This window comes from Drosophila virilis, unplaced genomic scaffold (assembly GCF_030788295.1).
Source record: "Drosophila virilis strain 15010-1051.87 unplaced genomic scaffold, Dvir_AGI_RSII-ME tig00002251, whole genome shotgun sequence".
Lineage (NCBI taxonomy): Eukaryota > Metazoa > Arthropoda > Insecta > Diptera > Drosophilidae > Drosophila > Drosophila virilis.
Window position 1 is genome coordinate 81864 of NW_027212903.1, and position 9514 is coordinate 91377.

A 9514-nucleotide genomic window follows, 5' to 3' on the forward strand; every position below is an offset into this window, starting at 1 on the left:
ACATTAAGGTGAATGGTAGCATTTGGAAAAAATATCGCCATTATAGATGATGTGTCAAAAAACCTATATAGGGAGTGGTGTCGCGCAAGGCATGTCATATGAAAAACTTTAAATACGGTAAATTCATATGACTGTGGAGTGTTGACTTGCCGGCATAAGTCAATTATGTTTATATAAGAATGTCATATGAAAAATTTTAAATACGGTAAATTCATATGACTGTGGAGTGTTGACTTGCCGGCATAAGTCAATTATGTTTATATAAGAATGTCATATGAAAAACTTTAAATACGGTAAATTCATATGACTGTGGAGTGTTGACTTGCCGGCATAAGTCAATTATGTTTATATAAGAAGAATAATGAAGTTATAAAAGTGTATTATTAAATCAGTACACGAAGACATTAAGGTGAATGGTAGCATTTGGAAAAAATATCGCCATTATAGATGATGTGTCAAAAAACCTATATAGGGAGTGGTGTCGCGCAAGGCATGTCATATGAAAAATTTTAAATACGGTAAATTCGTATGACTGTGGAGTGTTGCCTTACCGGCATGTCAATTATGTTTATATAAGAAGAATAATGAAGTTATAAAAGTGTATTATTAAATTAGTACATGAAGACATTAAGGTGAATGGTAGCATTTGGAAAAAATATCGCCATTATAGAAGATGTGTCAAAAAACCTATATAGGGAGTGGTGTCGCGCAAGGCATGTCATATGAAAAATTTTAAGTACGGTAAATTCATATGACTGTGGAGTGTTGCCTTGCCGGCATAAGTCAATTATGTTTATATAAGAAGAATAATGAAGTTATAAAAGTGTATTATTAAATTAGTACACGAAGACATTAAGGTGAATGGTAGCATTTGGAAAAAATATCGCCATTATAGATGATGTGTCAAAAAACCTATTCATTTTTTTTTTTTTTTTTTTTTTTTTTCATTTTGTTTATTGATTTAATACTATCCATCGTGGACAACCATTAAATTGTATAATTATAAACTTAGCTTATGTGTATTTCATGTATTGAGCTTAGTATAGTTGTTATTCTTAGAGAGAGTTAAATGGCTATGTTATTCCATGACAGAAGGTCAAATGGCTATATTGTTCCATGGGAGATCCAGTGGGTGGGCTCTGCAGAGTCTTCTCCTTTGTTGGCTGTTGTCTAGCAGACAAATGGCTAGTGTGTTGGGATGGTTGTGTAATCGCTTGATATATCGTCTGCTGCTTTTGGCAATCTCGTCTTTTACCCAGGGGAACTTGAGAACATCGTGGATGGTGGCGTTATCATGATATATGTGTGCGTTTGTAGCGATGCGTAATGCTTTGTTTTCGAAAGTTTGAATGATCCGGATATTGGACCTGCAGGCTGTACCCCAGAGCTGGATTCCATAGGTCCAGATTGGTCTGATGATCGCCTTGTAGGTCAGAATCTTGGAGGAGGTGGAAAGCCTTGATCTCCTGCCCATAAGCCAGTAGTAGGCTTTTAGTCGCTGCTCACACTGGTTTCGCTTTTTTGTTAGGTGTGCTCTCCAGGTGAGTTTCCTGTCTAGCGTTATTCCCAGATATTTAGGATTGGGTTCTTCTGGTATTGTGACTCCGTCTAGTTGAACTGGTGGACAGTTACCCGAGCGGAGTGCAAAGGTAGTCGCAGTTGACTTGTCACCATTGACTGTAATGTTCCATCGCTTTTGCCAGTCGTTGACGAGGTTCAATTGCATCTGCATCAGTGAGCTAGCTTCGCCAGGTGATTTCGAGATGGTGAGAAATGCCGTGTCATCGGCGTACGTGGCAACGCGCACGTTTGGGTTCCCAGTGACGGGCAAGTCAGCTGTGTACACGTTATAGAGCAGCGGACCCAGAACACTTCCTTGAGGGACGCCAGCATGAATGTGTTTGGTGTTGGACACTGTATCCCCACATTTAACTCGGAATGTTCGGTTCTCCAGATATGAAGCCAGAAACAAGAAGTAGGCGTGTGGGAGGTTACCCTTGAGCTTTTGCAGGAGTCCAGGATGCCAAACTCTGTCAAAGGCTTGTTTGACATCGAGGAATACGGCGTAGCAATATTTTTTCTCCTCAAATGCGTCGAGGATAGTTTGAACAACTCTGTGGCATTGTTCCGGGGTTCCGTGACAGCGCCTGAAGCCAAATTGGTGATCCGGGATCAGACCGGCCTCGTCCAATACTGGCAAAACTCTACTCAAAAATACTCTTTCTAGTATCTTTGAGAGCGCTGGCAGTAAACTAATCGGGCGATAGGAGGCCAGATTATCTTCAGGTTTACCAGGCTTAGGTATCATTACTACTTGTGCACTTTTCCATTGCGCTGGGAAGTAGCCGATTTCCATGCATTTGTTATATATTTTGGAGATGAACGAGATGCTTCTTTGCGGTAGTAGCTTTAATGCCATTGCATTGATACCATCATCGCCTGGGGCTTTTTTGTTGTTTAGCGCAGTTATGTATTCCGCTATCTCCTCTTCATGTACCGGTGGAATCGTTTCCGTTCCTTCGGGCGGTACACTTAGCTGGTGTGCAGTTTCGGATGCTTCTTCTGACGTGCACCTGCTGAAAGGGGTGAACACAGTTTCTAAGTGCTCGGCGAAGGCATTGGCTCTGTCAGATTCTGTTCTACACCAACTGCCATCAGTTTTTCTTACTGGGTTGATTCTTTTCTGTGGCCTTTTAATGTGCTTGGTTACTTGCCACAGATTGTGTTGTGGGTCGTTAGGGGCAAGCTGCGTAAGAAAACTATCTAGGGCATCTTTTCTCAGAATCTTGAGTGTCTCTTTCAGTTCCTTGGTGATTCTATTTAGGACTGTCTTGTCCCTCGGGTTCCTGGACAGGAACCAGACCCGCCTCAGTCGCCTTTTTTCAGCAAGCAGCTCGGCCACTTGTTGTGACCAGAGGTGAACGTCTCTATTTTCAACTCTGGGCCGGCTTGAGAGTCTTGGCGCCGCATGTGACGCCGCATTGTGGATATGAGTTGTTAGCTCTGTGACTGCCGCTTCGATGTCCTCCGGGCTATTTAGTGGGGGGCTGGGATTGGTGCAGTTGTCCAACCAGGTTTGATATTTGCCAATATCAGTGGCTTTATATATAAGCTTCTTGCGGGCAGACTTCCTCATGGGTGCAGCAAATATAGAGATGGCTATGGCGCTGTGATCAGACAGGAGGTCCTCTACTTCTCTGACTTGGATTCTGCCAGTATCCAAACCACGAGTTATCGCGATGTCCAGGACGTCTGGCACCTTATATGGGTCTGTAGGCCAGTATGTAGGTGCGCCTGTACTGTGGCAGTCGAGGTTTCTTAACCGGGTTTGCCTGAACAGCGCGTAGCCTTTAGGGTTATTTGTTCTGGAGCCCCACCAGGTGTGCTTGGCGTTGAAGTCTCCACCTATTAGAAACCTTGTGCCTAGGCTGTCCATTAGCGTCCCGAATTCTTCGTCCCTAGCATTGTGCTTGGGGGGGCAGTAGGCAGCGGCTATTGTGACGTCTCCCAGCGTGGTACTCACTCTTATTTTTGCGCATTGGATCCACTCCTCCAGAGTTGGGGGCAGGATCTCATAGCTTATGTTGCTGCGAATTAGAATGGCAGCTCCGCCGCGGGCTCTCCCGTTGGGGTGATTGGCTGAGATCAGGTCGTAGCCTCGTAGGCAGAAGTAAGATCTTTCAGAGAAATGGGTTTCAGATATGAGGAGAATTTCGGTATTGTTGGTCTTGCAGTAAAGCTCAACCTCAGGCCTGTTTTTGCACAGGCCGTTAGCATTCCAGATCGTGATCTCTAAACCTTCTTGCATAATGTGGAGCAAACAGTTTCCAGCATCTGTGTCATTTGACCTAGTATTTTATCCATCATTTTTTCAAACATGACCTCTAGCCTTGTCACTATCGCATTAAGTTGATTGTCCGGCTGTGAATCCGGGCAGGGAGCTTGATTTGCCTCGTAGGTGCTCTTTGCAGCCTTAGCAAAACTAATGTTTGCATTCACTTTGCTGCAGTTTAGTGGTAGTCCATCTCTTGGAGCTGTCTGTCTGTTTGCCGTTAAGAGGCTCTTTGCCTTCTTATAAGCTGGGCATCCTTTGTATGAGGCCACATGGGGACCCTGGCAGTGCAGGCAGAAGGCCGGGTCACTGCTCTTCTTTGAGCATTCCGACGTGGAGTGTCCGCCTCCACATTTCACACATCTATGTTCCAGGTGACAGTATCTTTGAGTGTGTCCGTATCCTTGGCAGCGATAGCATTGGGGGACATCGTTAAACTTCAGTGGAGGCTCGACTGTAACCACAGAGCAGCAAAGCCTTTTGATTTTGTATGCGTCTTTGTTATTTTTCGCCGGCTCGAGATTTACGAAGAATATGTTTAGGGGTTTTTTTGTGCTTTTTTGTGTGAGGTTATAAAGGTCTCTTACTTCGTGCCCGTAGTTGCTTAAACCTTCCTTGATCTCGACCAGCTCAGTAGAGTGGTGCAGGCCTTTGACCACTATCCGGTAGGCTCTTTCGTCTCTGGGCTGAAAGGTCTGATACCGTTTGTTGTTTTCATTGAGAAATGCCTTGAGTGCAGTGAAGCTAGCTTTATCTGGCGTCATTACTCTAATGTTGTTGTTTTTAGTGGCTTTATATGTAAATTCTACTGCTTTGCCAAGGGCGCCAGTTATGGCATTGGTAAGCGCTTTGATATTGGTCACGTCTGGAATAAAAATTGGTGGTGGCCTGATCGTCTTAGGTTCTTTAGCAGGCTCCTTATTTGGTTGGCCCTTAGCTAGTCCTATGACTTCAGTGGAGTCATCGCTGGCCGAAGATTCTTCGTCGTCTTCATCTGTAGAGAGTGAAGCAAATCTGTTACTTGTTAGATTTTCTCTAGCAGCTTTGCTGGTGCTTGGTCCGTCAGGTAGGTGTACGCGGGAAGGCTGTTTGCGCTGTTTGCGGACGGGCTTCCTCCTTATTTCTCCAGGTTCACTAGTGCAACTCGAATTCTCAGAGTCAGGGTTGCTAGTTCTGATGTTGGTCTTCTTCCTCTTGGTGCTGCTAGTTTTGATGAGCTGTGTAGCACGTGGCTCGGCTTGCCAGTCCATCTTGTCCATCTGGTTGGTGAGGGGTACGGGGAGCGGAGCAAACAAGCTGCCCGTCTGGCGAGCGTAAGCAGCGGAGTGCTAGTCTGTGTTATTGTTTGGTTTTGTATTCTAATTGTCGTGTGTGTGTTGAAAATAACGCGCACAAGCATGTAAGCGTGTGCGTGTGTAAGTATTAGTGCGCCGTTATTTGCGCACGGCACGCAGCTGAAAGAGCGCAGTAACGGTTGCAGCGACCAATCAGAGCGCAGCTGGCCTGAAAATTTCGCCGCAACTAACTGTTGTTTATGTTGCTTGTGTATTTGGAATGCTTCGCAGCGGTCCGCAGGCACGTCTTTACTAACGAGTGTTCGATCGCGACTCAAAACTATTCATGGTGAGCAGTGTGTGCTCATCACATTATACGCTGAAAGCGTATAATTTTAAGTTTGTCATATACTCGTATTGAGTTAGATATCGTTATTTGTTATGTTGTATAACATTTGGCTTACGATATTAAGAAAAAAAGATAATTGTGAAACTTTCAAGCCAAGATGTGTTGTTAGTAATAATTTTATTGTTACTACATCGTGTAAACAAATGGGTTTCCTTTTATCGTAAAATTTAACAATTGCATCCAGTGGAAATTCGATTCATACAGATGTATGGACGATTAGTACGCTGGAAAAAAAGTTTCTAAAATTTTTGTAATTATTTTAAATATTTGTCATAAATGAAACTTTAACATTTTACATACTATTTAATATAGTATGTGACTTGTTTTACTTAATATATTTTTATCGCATAATTATGTTTGCAAGTTATGCATGCATAATTTATACATATAAATAAATTATCAAGTTTGTCATCAAAATTAAAGTGTTTATTCCATTATGGTATTAAGCAATGTGTGATAAAATATATATTAAGTAAGTGTACATATAAAGATATTTTTGAACGAATTGTATATATTTTCATATAGATATAATATGTGGTGAATCTTAAAAAATGTGAAACGTAAATTAACGAACATGAAATGCTATGTAACAATGGCCATATTCGTTTATATTTAACATTAATATCTATAGTATATTTTTTATTCAAAAATATATTAAGTTGTAATGTAAATACATTTTGTAAATATGTATGTTATTTTGTACATACAAATTATAAAAACATTATTCTGGTTGATCCTGCCAGTAGTTATATGCTTGTCTCAAAGATTAAGCCATGCATGTCTAAGTACACACGAATTAACAGTGAAACCGCAAAAGGCTCATTATATCAGTTATGGTTCCTTAGATCGTTAACAGTTACTTGGATAACTGTGGTAATTCTAGAGCTAATACATGCAATTAAAACACGGACCTTTTGGAACGTGTGCTTTTATTAGGCTAAAACCAAGCGATCGCAAGATCGTTTTATTGGTTGAACTCTAGATAACATGCAGATCGTATGGTCTTGTACCGACGACAGATCTTTCAAATGTCTGCCCTATCAACTTTTGATGGTAGTATCTAGGACTACCATGGTTGCAACGGGTAACGGGGAATCAGGGTTCGATTCCGGAGAGGGAGCCTGAGAAACGGCTACCACATCTAAGGAAGGCAGCAGGCGCGTAAATTACCCACTCCCAGCTCGGGGAGGTAGTGACGAAAAATAACAATACAGGACTCATATCCGAGGCCCTGTAATTGGAATGAGTACACTTTAAATCCTTTAACAAGGACCTATTGGAGGGCAAGTCTGGTGCCAGCAGCCGCGGTAATTCCAGCTCCAATAGCGTATATTAAAGTTGTTGCGGTTAAAACGTTCGTAGTTGAACTTGTGCTTCATACGGGTAGTACAACTTACAATTGTAGTTAGTACTATACCTTTATGTATGTAAGCGTATTACCGGTGGAGTTCTTATATTTAATTAAATACTTGTATTTTTTTATATATTCCTCCTATTTAAAAACCTGCATTAGTGCTCTTCATCGAGTGTTATTGTGGGCCGGTACAATTACTTTGAACAAATTAGAGTGCTTAAAGCAGGCTTCAAATGCCTGAATATTCTGTGCATGGGATAATGAAATAAGACCTCTGTTCTGCTTTCATTGGTTTTCAGATCAAGAGGTAATGATTAATAGAAGCAGTTTGGGGGCATTAGTATTACGACGCGAGAGGTGAAATTCTTGGACCGTCGTAAGACTAACTTAAGCGAAAGCATTTGCCAAAGATGTTTTCATTAATCAAGAACGAAAGTTAGAGGTTCGAAGGCGATCAGATACCGCCCTAGTTCTAACCATAAACGATGCCAGCTAGCAATTGGGTGTAGCTACTTTTATGGCTCTCTCAGTCGCTTCCCGGGAAACCAAAGCTTTTGGGCTCCGGGGGAAGTATGGTTGCAAAGCTGAAACTTAAAGGAATTGACGGAAGGGCACCACCAGGAGTGGAGCCTGCGGCTTAATTTGACTCAACACGGGAAAACTTACCAGGTCCGAACATAAGTGTGTAAGACAGATTGATAGCTCTTTCTCGAATCTATGGGTGGTGGTGCATGGCCGTTCTTAGTTCGTGGAGTGATTTGTCTGGTTAATTCCGATAACGAACGAGACTCAAATATATTAAATAGATATCTTCAGGATTATGGTGTTGAAGCTTATATAGCCTTCATTCATAGTGGCAGTAAAATGTTTATTGTGTTTGAATGTGTTTATATAAGTGGAGCCGTACCTGTTGGTTTGTCCCATTATAAGGACACTAGCTTCTTAAATGGACAAATTGCGTCTAGCAATAATGAGATTGAGCAATAACAGGTCTGTGATGCCCTTAGATGTCCTGGGCTGCACGCGCGCTACAATGAAAGTATCAACGTGTATTTCCTAGACCGAGAGGTCCGGGTAAACCGCTGAACCACTTTCATGCTTGGGATTGTGAACTGAAACTGTTCACATGAACTTGGAATTCCCAGTAAGTGTGAGTCATTAACTCGCATTGATTACGTCCCTGCCCTTTGTACACACCGCCCGTCGCTACTACCGATTGAATTATTTAGTGAGGTCTCCGGACGTGATCACTGTGACGCCTTGTGTGTTGCGGTTGTTTCGCAAAAGTTGACCGAACTTGATTATTTAGAGGAAGTAAAAGTCGTAACAAGGTTTCCGTAGGTGAACCTGCGGAAGGATCATTATTGTATAATGTTCATTTCCGTTAATAAAAACAATTTTATATATAGAAATATATAAAATTTTTCTGAATATAAATGAATAATCATTTAAAAACATATACACATACTTATTCCCAATTAATATATATTTATATAATATCTGTCATTTTCAATTTGGGATTTGTCTGTGTTTATGCGTTTTAATGATGAAAAACTTGCGTGTATATGTACCATAATATACATGCGTTGCACAGATGTATTGTTCATTATTATATGCGCATACATTATATAAACGCAACAACCTAAATTTTATGTGTTGTACCTGTTTTCAGGTTAATGCTTTGCATATTTCTATAAAAATATTTTATTCTTCTATCTATATAAAAATTTTATTCATACCATATTTTTAAAGTATATGTAAAACTAAGACATTTCGCAACACAATTTAGGTATAAACAATTTTATTGAAGGAATTGATATATGCCAGTAAAATGGTGTATTTTTAATTTCTTTCAATAAAAACATTTGTGACGTAATGAAATAAACCAATATAAATTATCACTCTAAGCGGTGGATCACTCGGCTCATGGGTCGATGAAGAACGCAGCAAACTGTGCGTCATCGTGTGAACTGCAGGACACATGAACATCGACATTTTGAACGCATATCGCAGTCCATGCTGTTTTGTACTTTAATTAATTTTATAGTGCTGCTTGGACTACATATGGTTGAGGGTTGTAAGACTTTGCTAATTAAGTTGTTTAAAATTTTTCGAAGTTTTAAGCATATGGTATATTATTGGATAGATTATGTGTGTCCCTGATATGCATAAATTTATTCATAATATTAATATATATATGGATGTACTACTCATTGTATATTTTGTATGAGAAAACTGAAGAATTATATTTTCTTTTTTCAAATCAAATAATACTGAGGAATGTCTAGCATAAAAGAAAAATATATTTTTCCTTAATCTAGAATTGCCTCTTATTAATGATGTGTGATAAAAGAATTGTTGTAAAATTTATGGAACTTCAGAACAAAAGTATTATCCATTATATTGAACAATAAATAATGTTCAATTAACATTGTTTTATACAACCTCAACTCATATGGGACTACCCCCTGAATTTAAGCATATTAATTAGGGGAGGAAAAGAAACTAACAAGGATTTTCTTAGTAGCGGCGAGCGAAAAGAAATCAGTTCAGCACTAAGTCACTTTGTCTATATGGCAAATGTGAGATGCAGTGTACGGAACATCAACATTCTAGTATGAGAAGTTAACGATTTAAGTCCTTCT

At 40.3% G+C, this 9514-nt stretch overlaps 2 non-coding genes across 2 annotated transcripts; both read left to right on the forward strand.

The window, feature by feature from the left end:
- Positions 1-6238: 6238 nt before the first annotated feature.
- On the forward strand, positions 6239-8233 carry LOC116650184 (small subunit ribosomal RNA). Its single transcript, XR_004303169.1, has one exon. It is a non-coding gene; the product is annotated as a small subunit ribosomal RNA (ribosomal RNA).
- A 535-nt stretch (positions 8234-8768) lies between these two features.
- On the forward strand, positions 8769-8947 carry LOC116650199 (5.8S ribosomal RNA). Its single transcript, XR_004303182.1, has one exon. It is a non-coding gene; the product is annotated as a 5.8S ribosomal RNA (ribosomal RNA).
- The last annotated feature ends 567 nt before the right edge of the window (positions 8948-9514 follow it).